This window comes from Schistocerca nitens, chromosome 5, assembly GCF_023898315.1.
Source record: "Schistocerca nitens isolate TAMUIC-IGC-003100 chromosome 5, iqSchNite1.1, whole genome shotgun sequence".
Classification (NCBI taxonomy): Eukaryota; Metazoa; Arthropoda; class Insecta; order Orthoptera; family Acrididae; genus Schistocerca; species Schistocerca nitens.
Window position 1 is genome coordinate 569,399,187 of NC_064618.1, and position 18,566 is coordinate 569,417,752.

At 43.7% G+C, this 18,566-nt stretch overlaps 1 protein-coding gene across 1 annotated transcript in view; it reads left to right on the top strand.

The window, feature by feature from the left end:
* The window catches only part of LOC126260584 (locomotion-related protein Hikaru genki-like), a 205,797-nt gene that overhangs the window by 65,089 nt on the left and 122,142 nt on the right, over nt 1-18,566 (top strand). The gene's annotated exons all lie outside the window — the stretch shown is intronic.

Sequence of the window (18,566 nt, forward strand, 5' to 3'; positions counted from 1 at the left end):
TATGCTAAATACTTTACCATAGCATTATATATATTTTACCTCATGTACCAAAAGTAATCTTTCCATATACAGCAACTACAAAAGACAACTAAATGTATTTTTCGTAAAATTCCTTATGCTGTTTGCGTGTGTGTCTATATAAGTAATGTAGTCTTATTATTACATTAATATTACGAAATATTGTTCCCAATACCACTACATACACTGCGAGCAACGTATTGTAAGAAGTATGGGTCTCTTGTGTAATACATATACCATTGAGGACGGCCAATGCCCAAAAGTAATCCGATGAAATCAAATACTATCAACAAGCAGCTTCTGTCAGACATTTAATTAATAATACGACATATTTATAAGTCGCTTTGAAATGCCGTTAGTAAAGAGACGTCACAAGGGCCAGCACCCAAGACCGCGGAGAGAAGGAGTTAGCTCAGCGATAGGAACATCATTCACAGCTTGGATTATGACAACAAATTAATTTATATAAAGCTTCATCCTTTACCATACGGGACCAGATTTACTCTTCTTTTTTAAAAAAAAAAAAGACTAAGAAACAATTGCTACACTCCTCACATCAGATAATCTCAGAAACAGGCGAAAATATTGGATTAAGTCACTGATTATCCAGCAAAGGCGTAACCTACAGACGGTGTTTAGGAAGGATAGATTGCATGCAACCGGTGGTGGAGTGTTCGTCGCTGTTAGTAGTAGTTTATCCTGTAGTGAAGTAGAAGTGGATAGTTCCTGTGAATTATTATGGGTGGAGGTTACACTCAACAACCGAGCTAGGTTAATAATTGGCTCCTTTTACCGACCTCCCGACTCAGCAGCGTTAGTGGCAGAACAACTGAGAGAAAATTTGGAATACATCCCACATAAATTTCCTCAGCATGTTAGTCTTAGGTGGAGATTTCAATTTATCAGATATAGACTGGGACACTCAGATGTTTAGGACGGGTGGTAGGGACAGAGCATCGAGTGACATTATACTGAGTGCACTATCCGAAAATTACCTCGAGCAATTAAACAGAGAACCGACTCGTGGAGATAACATCTTGGACCTACTGATAACAAACAGACCCGAACTTTTCGACTCTGTAAGTGCAGAACAGGGAATCAGTGATCATAAGGCCGTTGCAGCATCCCTGAATATGGAAGTTAATAGGAATATAAAAAAAGGGAGGAAGGTTTATCTGTTTAGCAAGAGTAATAGAAGGCAGATTTCAGACTACCTAACAGATCAAAACGAAAATTTCTGTTCCGACACTGATAATGTTGAGTGTTTATGGAAAAAGTTCAAGGCAATCGTAAAATGCGTTTTAGACAGGCACGTGCCGAGTAAAACTGTGAGGGACGGGAAAAACCCACCGTGGTACAACAACGAAGTTAGGAAACTACTGCGAAAGCAAAGAGAGCTTCACTGCAAGTTTAAACGCAGCCAAAACCTCTCAGACAAACAGAAGCTAAGCGATGTCAAAGTTGGTGTAAGGAGGGCTATGCGAGAAGCGTTCAGTGAATTCGAAAGTAAAATTCTATCTACCGACTTGACAGAAAATCCTAGGAAGTTCTGGTCTTACGTTAAATCAGTAAGTGGCTCGAAACAGCATATCCAGACACTCCGGGATGATGATGGCATTGAAACAGAGGATGACACACGTAAGGCTGAAATACTAAACACCTTTTTCCAAAGCTGTTTCACAGAGGAAGACCGCACTGCAGTTCCTTCTCTAAATCCTCGCACAAACGAAAAAATGGCTGACATCGAAATAAGTGTCCAAGGAATATAAAAGCAACTGGAATCACTCAACAGAGGAAAGTCCACTGGACCTGACGGGATACCAATTCGATTCTACACAGAGTACGCGAAAGAACTTGCCCCCCTTCTAACAGCCGTGTACCGCAAGTCTCTAGAGGAACGGAGGGTTCCAAATGATTGGAAAAGAGCACAGGTAGTCCCAGTCTTCAAGAAGGGTCGTCGAGCAGATGCGCAAAACTATAAACCTATATCTCTGACGTCGATCTGTTGTAGAATTTTAGAACATGCTTTTTGCTCGAGTATCATGTCGTTTTTGGAAACCCAGAATCTACTATGTAGGAATCAACATGGACTCCGGAAACAGCAATCGTGTGAGACCCAACTCGCTTTATTTGTTCATGAGACCCAGAAAATATTAGATACAGGCTCCCAGGTAGATGCTATTTTTCTTGACTTCCGGAAGGCGTTCGATACAGTTCCGCACTGTCGCCTGATAAACAAAGTAAGAGCCTACGGAATATCAGACCAGCTGTGTGGCTGGATTGAAGAGTTTTTAGCAAACAGAACACAGCATGTTGTTATCAATGGAGGGACGTCTACAGACGTTAAAGTAACCTCTGGCGTGCCACAGGGGAGTGTTATGGGACCATTGCTTTCCACAATATATATAAATGACCTAGTAGATAGTGTCGGAAGTTCCATGCGGCTTTTCGCGGATGATGCTGTAGTATACAGAGAAGTTGCAGCATTAGAAAATTGTAGCGAAATGCAGGAAGATCTGCAGCGGATAGGCACTTGGTGCAGGGAGTGGCAACTGTCCCTTAACATAGACAAATGTAATGTATTGCGAATACATAGAAAGAAGGATCCTTTATTGTATGATTATATGATAGTGGAACAAACACTGGTAGCAGTTACTTCTGTAAAATATCTGGGAGTATGCGTGCGGAACGATTTGAAGCGGAATGATCATATAAAATTAATTGTTGGTAAGGCGGGTACGAGGTTGAGATTCATTGGGAGAGTGCTTAGAAAATGTAGTCCATCAACAAAGGAGGTGGCTTACAAAACACTCGTTCGACCTATACTTGAGTATTGCTCATCAGTGTGGGATCCGTACCAGATCGGGTTGACGGAGGAGATAGAGAACATCCAAAGAAGAGCGGCGCGTTTCATCACAGGGTTATTTGGTAACCGTGATAGCGTTACGGAGATGTTTAATAAACTCAAGTGGCAGACTCTGCAAGAGAGGCGCTCTGCATCGCGATGTAGCTTGCTCGCCAGGTTTCGAGAGGGTGCCTTTCTGGATGAGGTATCGAATATATTGCTTCCCCCTACTTATACCTCCCGAGGAGATCACGAATGTAAAATTAGAGAGATTAGAGCGCGCACGGAGGCTTTCAGACAGTCGTTCTTCCCGCGAACCATACGCGACTGGAACAGGAAAGGGAGGTAATGACAGTGGCACGTAAAGTGCCCTCCGCCACACACCGTTGGGTGGCTTGCGGAGTATAAATGTAGATGTAGATGTAGATGAAACTGCCCAGAATTTCAGTGTTAACAGAGATTCAGATAAGGTAAAATATTTTCAGAAAGAGCTAGATCTTTTAGCCACATAAAGTTCACCCAGAATAATGTAAATAAAAATGTGGTAATTAAGAAAAATGCGATACACCGCTCTTTATTATTATCAATTACTAAAATTGGCCAGATTTTTAGTCTTAACAGACATATAAATGAAATCAAACAGGTTTAAAAAACATTCAATAACATTATTAGGTGCGGTTTTACAGCTTCGGTCTTGAACTCTTAGCAGGCTTACACGAGATCGATTGGCCGTTCCAAACACGGGCACTTTCGCTGCTGAGACTTATACCGTTAGAACTGCGGTCAACCACGACAGCGAAAGACTGCCGAAAACGCTTGCCCATTGACGCGGGAATGACACAGTCCAACTCAGTTACAACAGACCAAGTATAAATTAACAATTTGTAAATTACAAGACTGAACAATTTGAGATTGAGGGAATAAGTACTAATAATTCCTTTCCTGGATTAGTTCGTAAGAGCAGCACCATTACAATACTTAGGAATCCTCAGAATTAAAGTTATACTAAAAGGAATGAAAAATTTTTAAACAACGAGATCATGCGTTTACATTCGTTTACGAATATTAGTAGTGGCTACAAAATTTAGTTGTGGAATAAATGGCTTATACATACACTGCAAGCAGCCTAACAGTCACCCTCTTATAACATTTCCACCACAAAAATGTAGTGCTTTTTCGGAAACATTGCCTGTTTCAAGGGCCGCTCATTACGCCGCTAACAAAATCCTTGTCCCCATGCTTCAATGGGACTCCAAAAGGATTACCGATAATTCTCTTTTACACACGCACAACATGCTCCTATCACGCAAATACCTCATCAGATTTAGAAGCAAGAATTGGCCACTTGTGCCCAAGCGAAGTCTTGGATAGGAAGACAGAACATGTAGGCTGCCGTTGCTCCCTCCTGTCCAGCGGTGACATCGGCGTGCGAACACAACACACGTCAACACGAAGGCGGCTGACAGCAGCACTTCCCGTCTCGGCGCACGCGACTACTCGCCTCCACTGATACACCAGAAATGGCCTCCCTTCACGGCACGGAGCACCCTTTGTCTGCCAACGGCCTCAGCTGCTTCGCCACTTCTCGTACTTCCCGAAGTGCTGTTCACTCCTTTCCCAGCTATACTCCGCAAAATTTCGGGAACAACCCGGTAAGTGATACCTCCAATCGAGTGCCACGGCCCTAGCATTACTGCGATACATCATAAATAGGGAAGGAGTAACTTTCACATTTCAAACACAAATTGGAGATCCTGCGATGAAATTACTGTACAAAACATGCTTTTCGGTTTATATGTAAAGTCAAACTGGAGAACAGTTTTATCCATTGTCTTCGGCAGGAACAGATGATTGTCGTGGCTGCTGTTGTAGTAACCATTTACAGCCCATATGCACTGATGAGCCAGAACATTATGACTAACGATCTACTGTCGATATAATCCCGTCCGGGAGATAGTAGAGTCGCCTGGCAAGCAATGAATGCTGTTCAGACACACGCCTACGGTGCATGTAGTATCGGTGAGCGTGCTGTCCGTGTGTAGAATGGGGAAGGCGCACGATCTATCTGACAAGGGGAGGCCGCCAATTGTGAAATTCAGATTCGATTCATACTGGGCATAACAAAAGCTCATGGCCAGAGGTGTAATGTGGCAAAGCACCAAGATGCACTTCTCAGCCGTTGTCGAGAAAATCGACAGTTAAAAGAAACCGTTGTGGTGAAATACTCTCTACGATTAATAGTTTTCTACAGCGTCGTGGTGCAGCGGTAAGCGCTCGGGTTTGTAATCGGAAGGTCGCCGGATCGACTCTCGCGCCATGCAACATTTTTTTTAGTATTTGTTTTTGTAATTCAAATATATATATATATATATATATATATATATATATATATATATATATATATATATATATAATTCCCGGCAGTCAGTTGCAACAATTATGCATATAATAAGTTGTTGAAAGTCGTTTCTCGTGGAAAAACTGGCGACTTCGAACATCATTATGTTTTCCGCAAACAAAGTTGTATTTCACAAATGTTATTAGTTGTCTTCATAATGTTAACCACGTATAGTTAACGGAAGACGTAGAAACGATATTCCGAAACGAATACGTATAGTGTAAGTCAAACGTTCGAATTGGAACAGAGACCCCACGAACACAAATTTGCTGTGGCAGGTATGAAATATAAACTCCGTTACTCGCTCGTTACACATGAAGGACAGATGTTGAATGGGCCGAAACGAGCAGCCGCATAACAGCGTAGTTGCCTGCTAACTTCGAAAGAAGGTAGATGCGGTCCCTAGCGCAACTTATAACATCGTCGAAAATCAGTGCGGACGGGAGAGCTTTGGTACACCCTGTTAAATAAACGGAAAAATGGAGGCGGTACAATTGGAGAGCGATCCGCCTTCGCCAACATGCATAAGCAATTCATTAATAGTTTATATATATATATATATATATATATATATATATATATATATATATATATTTGAATTACAGAAAACTAGTAAAAAAAATTGCATGGCGCAAGATTCGATCCGGCGACCTTCGGATTACGAACCCGAGCGCTTACCGCTGCGCCACGACGCTCTAGAAAATTGTTAATCGTAGAGAGTATTTCACCGCAACGGTTTCTTTTAACCGTTGATTTTCTCGACAACGGCTGAGAAGTGCATCTTGGTGCTTTGCCACATTACACCTCTGGCCATGAGCTTTTATTATGCGCAGTATGAATCGAATCTGAATTTCACAATTGGCGGCCTCCCCTTGTGAGTCCGACTGAGGGCAAACTGTGATGGCCCGGAGGCTTGTCAAGAGCATTTAGGAACCTGCACGACTTGTCGGGTGTTCGTGATCTGTGGTGAGTGTCTTTAACAAGTGGTGAAACCAACGTGAAATCACGTGTAGACGTCGTAGGAGTTGGGCGGTCACCCCTCATTACAGAAGTCGGGCGTCGTAGGCTGCGCAAACTGATAAAACTGGACAGGCGGCGAACTGTGGCGCCATTAGCATGAGACATTAATGCTTGGTAGAGTAAAAGTTTTTCTAAACACACAGTGCGCTGAACACTCCTGTCGATGAGCCTCGGCAGCCGACGACCCATGCATGAGCCAATGTTAACAACACGACATCGGCAACTACGACTTAAAATGGGCGCGTGATAATAGGTGCTCGACGTTGACGCCATGGGAGAGCGTTACATGGTCTGATGAATCCAGATGCCTTCTTTATCACGCAGATGGGAGGGCGCGATTCCAAGGGACACCTTAACTGCTGGCAAGGAGACAGGCTAGTGGCGGCTCCATGTGCTCTGAGGAACATTCAAGTGGGTACCCACGGTATCAGTGGAGCTCGTGTAAAGCACGATGACGGCCTAGGAGTATCGTACACTGGTTGCAGTCCACGCACACTCCTTCATGACGATCATATTTCTCGACGGGAGCATTTTTCAGCAATGTAATGCGCCATGTCACAAGGCCAGGAGTATGATGGAGTGGTTTGATGGACGCAGTGGCGAGTCCAAATAAATGTGCTGGCCTCTCATTTCGCCAGATCTGAACCCGATCGAACACGTGTGGGATGTGATCGAACGTTGCGTCACACCTCATCGCCCCCATCACTGTAATTTACGGGAATTAGGTGACTTATGTGACCGGATGTGGTGTCAGCTCCCTCGGGCGACCTACCAAGGCGTCATTGCTTCCATGCCACGACGCGTCGCCGCTGTTACCCGTTTCAAAAGTGAACATACTGGCTATTAGGTAGCTGGTCAAAATGTTCTGGCTGATCCGTGTACACCTTGTGTGTGAACGTCCTACTGCCAGAGACAGTGTTCATACCTGCATTGGTGGTGGTAGCGCTCTCCTAGGAGTGTGAACGGTCCAGTACGTTTTTCTGCATTTTCTGAGCGTTGAGACCTCACTTGCCCCCACGACTAAAATGTATTCGCTGTCCCGACTGGAGTAGTTCTCACAGTTTCTAATTTCTACTACTCGTTTAATAACGTAATCGCTCTATATAGAAGTGTGGACAAACACTGTTGTGTGTTTACTAGTGTGACTGTTCAGCAACTGTAGATTTATCGAGTTCTTGATCTTTAATGTGCCCATTTTCCGTTCTCCCAAAAAGGTAAAGGAGACGCGGCAACCTGATTGAGGCCAGTCTCCATCTTATGTTCCCTGGAATTTATAAGACTCTTTGTGAGTGGAAGAGAACTACAGCGGCCAATTTATCCGTACCGTTATCGACCTCTGTGCAGAACACCAAAGGCAGATTAAAATTCGAGAACATGTGAAATCAGCAGTTGAATACAGTTCCAAGTAAACCAAGATAAATGTGTCATGGAACTACAGTCTTCGGGGCCGGCCGCGGTGGTCTCGCGGTTCTGGGCGCGCAGTCCGGAACCGTGCGACTGCTACGGTCGCAGGTTCGAATCCTGCCTCGGGCATGGATGTGTGTGATGTCCTTAGGTTAGTTAGGTTTAAGTAGTAGGGGACTGATGACCTCAGATGTTAAGTCCCATAGTGCTCAGAGCCATTTGAACCATTTTTTTAGTCTTCGGGGATGCTTCTACATTCTGCTATTCAGTTACTGAAGAAGCAGTAAAGACCAGCGATAGCAGCTTCAAACAGGACAGCGACTTTAATTTAGTAGTGCGCGGTTGCGAGACACAGAAAAATGTGCTGAATTGCTTACGTTTCTATGAGCACCCTGACAGCATCAGTACAGACATGGGCACAACCTCTGGCACCGTGGTGAAATGACGATGTACGCAGATCAATCACAAGTCATCTATAGGCTATAAATGATGATGACAACAGTTGCCATGACAGTCAGTTGTTCCTGATAATGTAGAGGTGGAAGGCTTCGTCTGTAGCTCGAAACTGTAACCAGATCTGATGCGACAAGTAAGCCGAAAATGTTCACGTATCACGACAATGAGGAGAAAAAGTCACGAAACTAATGCATTAGGCAGTTTCTTTGAACACACTTGACAATCTTAATCACACGCTTCACACGAGTCGTGCTTGGTTTTATACAATAAATAACCTTTGCTTAAGCGGAATAGCGTTTTTCATGGTTGTTCTGAAACCACTAACTTGGAATGGAGAGGTATTCACTATCATCGTCACTGTCAGCAACTTAAGAAGTACTCCTTACTAGTCCTTCCCTTGCCTTTTCATGCCTTATTGTCTTCAGCTAATCTCATTGACGTTATTCCTGCTTCTTCTTAGCCCTAGCTCACCTCACCTCAACCATTTAGCTGTTTTTCTGTCCCTCCTGTTAGCTGCAAACATTCATCTTTCTTTTTCTCGCTGCTCAACCCTCAATGTTTAAATGCATTTAGCAGTCGAAGTACAAGTCCCAATGTCTTAAATTAAATTTTCTAATGCATAGCGATCGTAATACTGACATTTCAGACGTATCTGAAGCTTATTATAGCCCCGTCTAAATAAAAACACACTAAAACTTTTACATCCTTCTGTTTGTATATGTTGTTATCAATCTAGTCGTTGCCTTCGGTTGCCTTCAGTAGATACATTCGTCAGCAGGTTCTAGGACTTCATTCTGAATTTCTACTACTTACTTTTTGATTCGTTTGGTAAATTATATTTTTGTCATATTGTGATAGCGAGAGCTACAGTCAAGCTTGTTTATGAAGTATATCTGACAGACGGTAAAATTTCGCGTACGAAACGATGATGACAAGAAGGTGATCCGGTAACACGTACCCTTTAATTTTCCAGGAATGTTTGTTGGTAAACAGTTATGGGAATTAAAAACTCGCTTATGAACCATGTTGTGAAAAAGAAATCTTCTGTTTACTTCATTACAGTTCCTACTGGGCTGTTTCATACCCGACAGGGATTACTTCTGGCAGTGAATACAGGTCAGTCTCAAGCAGCTTCTGAGCGACCATCACTGACGGACCCATTGTACATGTAATGGATGTTTTAAGGAGTGCAATCCGCCAAACACCATTGCCCAACACATTTGGCTTAAGATAATTTACTACACAGAAAGTCCTACTTCAACATTAAAACCCAAAAATCTTATTTTAAACTTCACAGAATGAATAACACATGCTCTGTACTTCGTTTTAAAATTTTTGGTGATCTGAAGCTACAAGAAATAACAGTTAAACAACCTAATGGTGATCCACATGAAACCAAGCTGTAACCACAAATTTTACATCCTAACTATAGGTAAGGAAAAGAGAAGGTGTCAAAGCTCAAATGAGTTTCAAAGATTTTGGATAACAAGTATAAAATGAAAGATCCACCTGTTTACGAGTTAAACTCTGAGTTGAGCAACAAAACTGAAATCTTGGCGTAATCCAGTTACAATATTTCCACCTAACCAAACTAATATGAAGCCGCCGCTAAACTCACGGAAAAAAACGAATTACCGAGATGAAGGGATCATATAGTGGTACCGAAAGTACCCTCCGCGACGCACCATTAGGTGGCTTGCGGAGAATGATGTAGATGTAGATGAGAAGTTGCTCCACATAATCGGAAGTCCGTAGGTGTGTTTCTGCATGTGAAAGATGATGTCGATTCAAAATTCAGGCCAGTTGCTTTAGAGTTGCTAGTAGCACCACTACGAGTATATTATTCATGTTTGCTTTTAATATAGGCTGCAAGGCTCTTTCCTTTGAGCAAGAAAACCGGATACCGCACGCGCACGTGGTACTACCAGCGGGGGGGGGGGGGGGGGGAGATCATCACATTCGGCATATGGTTGTGGCTCATCATACTGCAACAGCACTGGGACCAACAGTAGGCTCCATAGTGACACAATGAACTGTTCCATATAGCTTACTTCAAGGACAGCTTCGAGCAAGACGCTGAGTAGTATGCATTCCTCTGATGGCAAAACACCTCCATTTGTGACTTCAGTGGTGTCAAGCGAGAGTTAGTGGATAGCAGGGTACAGGTTTGTTGTGTTTCTTGATGAAAGCTGGTTGTGCCTCGGTGCCAGATACAGCCATGTTTTGGTTAGAAAAACGCCAGTTGATGGCCTGCAGCCAAACCGTTCCGCGTGTTAGACACACTGATCCTACACTTGGAGCTATAGTCAGGGATGCGATCGTATGACACTAAGATCACTCTCGTCGTTATCCCACGCACCGTATGACTGCAAATTTGTTCGTCAAACTGGTGATTCGACCTGTTGTGCAGCCATTCATGAACAGCATTCCAGGGGGTGATATGTAAACTTTCACGACAGGAATTGCCACATTTCATAAAATGGGCCGGGCTATTATGTCCTGGTAGAATGGATTTTACCTTAAAACCCGACGTTTCGTCCCGTTCTGCGGAGTAAATTTTCAAAGGTTATCATAGCTTTGTTGAATGTGCTAATCATAACCTGGTTCGCTTCTCACTACAGCAAAATTCCGCTTCCACGAGCTACCACGCAGTGACGTGACATGTTTCGAATACATGAGCACAATTGGCTATAGTCGATTGCCGTCCTCCACTATTGCTATCATCCCATAGTGGAAAGCTGGTACACATTTTCTCCAGCATCGGAATCAAAAGTCATTCAATTTGATGCACACCTCATTCCTACTGAAATTCCTAGGAAGTTTTGCAATCTCTATGGCGTCTCTGTACAGCCTTTCATGGTATCTGACAACATTGTTAGAACTGTTACGCGGTTGATAGAGAAGTCCTCTATCAATCAGACCGTTCAGAAGTGTCTGTTCATTTCAGTTGCCCTAGCACTAAAATTTTATGGATATGCCGAAGTTACACAACGAAAATGTTCCTCTAAGACCTATAGTGAGTGCTATTAGTTCGCCCATCTATTCATTGCCAAGTTCTTCACAACATTATTACGACCGTATGTGGACCGATCGCATTCGTATATCAAAAATTTGGCACACTTTATCAGTAAATTAAACGACATAGTGGTACAGCCGGAGGACATATTACTTATTTTTGTTGTGCTGTCGCTATTCGCTATGGTTCCAAAATGGTACAAATGGCTCTGAGCACTACGGAACTTAACATCTGAGGCCATCAGTCCCCTAGAAATTTTTTGTTTTTCTTGTTGTGGTCTTCAGTCCTGAGACTGGTTTGATGCAGCTCTCCATGCTACTCTATCCTGTGCAAGCTTCTTCATCTCCCAGTACCTACTGCAACCTACATCCTTCTGAATCTGCTTGGTGTATTCATCTCTTGGTCTCCCTCTACGATTTTTACCCTCCACGCTGCCCTCCAATGCTAAATTTGTGATCCCTTGATGCCTCAAAACATGTCCTACCAAACGACCCCTTCTTCTAGTCAAGTTGTGCCACAAACTTCCCTTCTCCCCAATCCTATTCAATACCTCCTCATTAGTTACGTGATCTACCGACCTTATCTTCAGCATTCTTCTGTAGCATCACATTTCGAAAGCTTCTATTCTCTTCTTGTCCAAACTGGTTATCGTCCATGTTTCACTTCCATACATGGCTACACTCCATACAAATACTTTCAGAAATGACTTCCTGACACTTAAATCTATACTCGATGTTAACAAATTTCTCTTCTTCAGAAACGCTTTCCTTGCCATTGCCAGTCTACATTTTATATCCTCTCTACTTCGACCATCATCAGTTATTTTACTCCGTAAATAGCAAAACTCCTTTACTACTTTAAGTGTCTCATTTCCTAATCTAATCCCCTCAGCATCACCCGATTTAATCTGACTACATTCCATTATCCTCGTTTTGCTTTTGTTGATGTTCATCTTATATCCTCCTTTCAAGACACTGTCCATTCCGTTCAACTGCTCTTCCAAGTCCTTTGCTGTCTCTGACAGAATTACATTGTCATCGGCGAACCTCAAAGTTTTTACTTCTTCTCCATGAATTTTAATACCTACTCCGAATTTTTCTTTTGTTTCCTTTACTGCTTGCTCAATATACAGATTGAATAACATCGGGGAGAGGCTACAACAATGTCTCACTCCTTTCCCAACCACTGCTTCCCTTTCATGCCCCTCGACTCTTATAACTGCCATCTGGTTTCTGTACAAATTGTAAATAGCCTTTCGCTCCCTGTATTTTACCCCTGCCACCTTCAGAATTTGAAAGAGAGTATTCCAGTTAACGTTGTCAAAAGCTTTCTCTAAGTCTACAAATGCTAGAAACGTAGGTTTGCCATTTCTTAATCTTTCTTCTAAGATAAGTCGTAAGGTTAGTATTGCCTCACGGGTTCCAACATTTCTACGGAATCCAAACTGATCTTTCCCGAGGTCCGCTTCCACCATTTTTTCCATTCGTCTGTAAAGAATTCGCGTTAGTATTTTGCAGCTGTGACTTATTAAACTGATAGTTCGGTAATTTTCACATCTGTCAACACCCGCTTTCTTTGGTATTGGAATTATTATATTCTTCTTGAAGTCTGTGGGTATTTCGCCTGTCTCATACATCTTGCTCACCAGATGGTAGAGTTTTGTCATGACTGGCTCTCCCAAGGCCATCAGTAGTTCTAATGGAATGTTGTCTACTCCCGGGGCCTTGTTTCGACTCAGGTCTTTCCGTGCTCTGTCAAACTCTTCACGCAGTATCTTATCTCCCATTTCATCTTCATCTACATCGTGTTCCATTTCCATAATATTGTCCTCAAGTACATCGCCCTTGTATAAACCCTCTATATACTCCTTCTACCTTTCTGCCTCCCCTTCTTTGCTTAGAACTGGGTTGCCATCTGAGCTCTTGATATTCATACAAGTGGTTCTCTTCTCTCCAAAGGTCTCTTTAATTTTCCTGTAGGCAGTATCTATCTTACCCCTAGTGAGACAAGCCTCTACATCCTTACATTTGTCCTCTAGCCATCCCTGCTTAGACATTTTGCACTTTCTGTCGATCTCATTTTTGAGACGTTTGTATTCCCTTTTGCCTACTTCATTTACTGCATTTATAAGAAATATTGAATTTAATTGATGAAAGGAGAAAATATAAAAATGCAGTAAATGAAGCAGGCAAAAGGGAATACAAACGTCTCAAAAATGAGATCGACAGAAAGTGCAAAATGGCTAAGCAGGGATGGCTAGAGGACAAATAAGGATGTAGAGGCTTGTCTCACTAGGGGTAAGATAGATACTGCCTACAGGTAAATTAAAGAGACCTTTGGAGAGAAGAGAACCACTTGCATGAATATCAAGAGCTCAGATGGCAACCAATTCTAAGCAAAGAAGGGAAGGCAGAAAGGTAGAAGGAGTATATAGAGGGTTTATACAAGGGCGATGTACTTGAGGACAATATTATGGAAATGGAAGAGGATGTAGATGAAGATGAAATGGGAGATGAGATACTGCGTGAAGAGTTTGACAGAGCACTGAAAGACCTGAGTCGAAACAAGGCCCCGGGAGTAGACAACATTCCATTAGAACTGCTGATGGCCTTGGGAGAGCCAGTCATGACAAAACTCTACCATCTGGTGAGCTAGATGTATGAGACAGGCGAAATACCCACAGACTTCAAGAAGAATACACTCCTGGAAATGGAAAAAAGAACACATTGACACCGGTGTGTCAGACCCACCATACTTGCTCCGGACACTGCGAGAGGGCTGTACAAGCAATGATCACACGCACGGCACAGCGGACACACCAGGAACAGCGGTGTTGGCCGTCGAATGGCGCTAGCTGCACAGCATTTGTGCACCGCCGCCGTCAGTGTCAGCCAGTTTGCCGTGGCATACGGAGCTCCATCGCAGTCTTTAACACTGGTAGCATGCCGCGACAGCGTGGACGTGAACCGTATGTGCAGTTGACGGACTTTGAGCGAGGGCGTATAGTGGGCATGCGGGAGGCCGGGTGGACGTACCGCCGAATTGCTCAACACGTGGGGCGTGAGGTCTCCACAGTACATCGATGTTGTCGCCAGTGGTCGGCGGAAGGTGCACGTGCCCGTCGACCTGGGACCGGACCGCAGCGACGCATGGATGAACCCCAAGACCGTAGGATCCTACGCAGTGCCGTAGGGGACCGCACCGCCACTTCCCAGCAAATTAGGGACACTGTTGCTCCTGGGGTATCGGCGAGGACCATTCGCAACCGTCGCCATGAAGCTGGGCTACGGTCCCGCACACCGTTAGGCCGTCTTCCGCTCACGCCCCAACATCGTGCAGCCCGCCTCCAGTGGTGTCGCGACAGGCGTGAATGGAGGGACGAATGGAGACGTGTCGTCTTCCGCGATGAGAGTCGCTTCTGCCTGGGTACCAATGATGGTCGTATGCGTGTTTGGCGCCGTGCAGGTGGGCGCCACAATCAGGACTGCATACGACCGAGGCACACAGGGCCAACACCCGGCATCATGGTGTGGGGAGCGATCTCCTACACTGGCCGTACACCACTGGTGATCGTCGAGGGGACACTGAATAGTGCACGGTACATCCAAACCGTCATCGAACCCATCGTTCTACCATTCCTAGACCGGCAAGGGAACTTGCTGTTCCAACAGGACAATGCACGTCCGCATGTATCCCGTGCCACCCAACGTGCTCTAGAAGGTGTAAGTCAACTACCCTGGCCAGCAAGATCTCCGGATCTGTCCCCCATTGAACATGTTTGGGACTGGATGAAGCGTCGTCTCACGCGGTCTGCACGTCCAGCACGAACGCTGGTCCAACTGAGGCGCCAGGTGGAAATGGCATGGCAAGCCGTTCCACAGGACTACATCCAGCATCTCTACGATCGTCTCCATGGGAGAATAGCAGCCTGCATTGCTGCGAAAGGTGGATATACACTGTACTAGTGCCGACATTGTGCATGCTCTGTTGCCTGTGTCTATGTGCCTGTGGTTCTGTCAGTGTGATCATGTGATGTATCTGACCCCAGGAATGTGTCAATAAAGTTTCCCCTTCCTGGGACAATGAATTCACGGTGTTCTTATTTCAATTTCCAGGAGTGTATAATAATTCCAATACCAAAGAAAGCGGGTGTTGACAGATGTGAAAATTACCGAACTATTAGTTTAATAAGTCACAGCTGCAAAATACTAACGCGAATTCTTTACAGACGAATGGAAAAACTGGTAGAAGCGGACCTCGGGGAAGATCAGTTTGGATTCCGTAGAAATGTTGGAACACGTGAGGCAATACTAACCTTACGACTTATCTTAGAAGAAAGATTAAGAAAAGGCAAACCTACGTTTCTAGCATTTGTAGACTTAGAGAAAGCTTTTGACAACGTTAACTGGAATACTCTCTTTCAAATTCTGAAGGTGGCAGGGGTAAAATACAGGGAGCGAAAGGCTATTTACAATTTGTACAGAAACCAGATGGCAGTTATAAGAGTCGAGGGGCATGAAAGGGAAGCAGTGGTTGGGAAAGGAGTGAGACCGGGTTGTAGCCTCTCCCCGATGTTATTCAATCTGTATATTGAGCAAGCAGTAAAGGAAACAAAAGAAAAATTCGGAGTAGGTATTAAAATTCATGGAGAAGAAGTAAAAACTTTGAGGTTCGCCGATGACATTGTAATTCTGCCAGAGACAGCAAAGGACTTGGAAGAGCAGTTGAACGGAATGGACAGTGTCTTGAAAGGAGGATATAAGGTGAACATCAACAAAAGCAAAACGAGGATAGTGGAATGTAGTCAGATTAAACCGGGTGATGCTGAGGGGATTAGATTAGGAAATGAGACACTTAAAGTAGTAAAGGAGTTTTTCTATTTAGGGAGTAAAATAACTGATGATGGTCGAAGTAGAGAGGATATAAAATGTAGACTGGCAATATTAAGGAAATCGTTTCTGAAGAAGAGAAATTTGTTTACATAGAGTATAGATTTAAGTGTCAGGAAGTCATTTCTGAAAGTATTTGTATGGAGTGTAGCCATGTATGGAAGTGAAACATGGACGATAACCAGTTTGGACAAGAAGAGAATAGAAGCTTTCGAAATGTGGTGCTACAGAAGAATGCTGAAGATAAGGTCGGTAGATCACGTAACTAATGAGGAGGTATTGAATAGGATTGGGGAGAAGAGAAGTTTGTGGCACAACTTGACTAGAAGAAGGGATCGTTTGGTAGGACATGTTTTGAGGCGTCAAGGGATCACAAATTTAGCATTGGAGGGCAGCGTGGAGGGTAAAAATCGTAGAGGGAGACCAAGAGATGAATACACCAAGCAGATTCAGAAGGATGTAGGTTGCAGTAGGTACTGGGAGATGAAGAAGCTTGCACAGGATAGAGTAGCATGGAGAGCTGCATCAAACCAGTCTCAGGACTGAAGACCACAACAACAACAACAACAACAACTTAGTTTTCAAGAAACCAGATGGTAGCTTGGGCCACACGGTTTACCGGAAACCCACGCACGCAGACCGTTACCTACACCGGGATTCAAACCACCACCAACAACAAAAGCGAGGCAACATAAAAAAGTTGGCGGATGAAGCAAGGAAAATCTGCGAACCAGAGCAGCTTGACGCAGAATTGATACATCTCACCAATGCATTGCTCTAAAATGGTGATTCGTTTACTGAGGTGGAAAGAGCGTTAAGATCAACGCGTAGAAATTATAGCGATGCTCAAGCGCCGGTGAAATCGAAAGTTTTCCTGCCATTCATTAAGGACGTGACTGAAGGCATAGGACAAATCTTGTAAAAGCGGAACATAGTGGTAATCTATACAATTACACGGAAGATACAAAATCACCTAAAATGGCCAAAGATGTTCGGCGCCCACTGAAAAACGATGGGATTTATACGATTCCGTGTAGTTGTGCGGAGTTGTACGTGGGTGCTACAAATATATCTGTCAAAAAAAAGACTCGAAGAGCACGAGGACAATTGCAGACGAGGGGAGACTGACGGATCAGCTGTTTCAGAACATGCCTTACAGACAGGAGACCACCAGATTAATTTTGATATGACTGACGTTCTGACAGCCACAGGCGAATACCATGAAAAAATATGTAGAGAGGCCATGGAGATTGCAAAACACCCCAGGAACTTCATTAGGAAAGAGGAGATCGTGAAATTAAATGACATTTCGATTCCGGTGAAGAAGATGTTTACCTGTCTTCCACAATGGGATGACAGCAATAGCGGACGATGACAGTCGAAACGGCCAATTGATCTCGCGTATTCAAAACATGTGACGTCACGCCACTCCGCGCAAGCTCGTGGAAGCGGAACTTTTCTGTAGTGAGTAGCGAGCCACGGTGTGACTCGGAAATTTCACAAAGCTACGATAAACTTTGAAAATTTCCTTCGCAGATGGGAACGAAACGTCGGTTTTTAAGGTGAAATCCATTAGACCACGGCAAAATAGCCCTGACTATTTTATTAATTGTGATTGCTGGGTGTGTTATCCAAGGGAACAACGCTCGTCATACCGCTCTTGTAACTCAATGTGCTCTACAGAATGTCGACATGTCGCTTTCTCCTGCTAGATCACAATATCCGTCTCCAATGGAGCACATTTGAGACAACATCGGACAACTCCAGCATCATCCACAAACATCATTATCCTTCCCTTTACGGACCAACCGACGCGTGGCATTAGCCGAGCGGTCTAAGGCGCTGCAAGTCATGGACTGTGCGGCTGGTCCCGGCTGAGGTTCGAGTCCTCCCTCGGGCATGGGTGTGTGTGTTTGTCCTTAGGATAATCTAGGTGAAGTAGTGTGTAAGCATAGCGACTGATGACCTTAGCAGTTAAGTCCCATAAGATTTCAGTCACATTTGAACATTTGATTTTTACTGACCAACCAAGTACATCAGGAGTTGAACTCAATCCGACAAACTGACGTTCGGCACCTGTACCACAAAATAGATGCATTTCTGCATACTTGTGTCCAACGTTATGGTGGTTACGTCAGACATGAATGAACAAGCATTTCACATTTGCAATGACTTACCTCGCGCTTACATTAACCCGTGAACTTACAACTTAATCACTTAAATGTTACCTGGACAAATGTTCTCGTGAAATTTTATTGCTCTACATAATTACTTTTTGGTGTTGCGATTTTTCCGTCGGTGTTCGGTATAAATTATTAAACTTTGTAAACTGCGTTATGTCAAAGTTCAGTGCAAGGAACAAATGAAAAAAAAAAACAAAAAGACAGCAATGGCATATTTTCAATTAGAAGCAGCTCTTAGAATTGAAAACCTAAGTACACCAATACGAAATAAAATGTATGAAGAGAAACAACCATTTCAGAATTTTCTGCTATATGAGCCAATTTACTGTATTAGAAG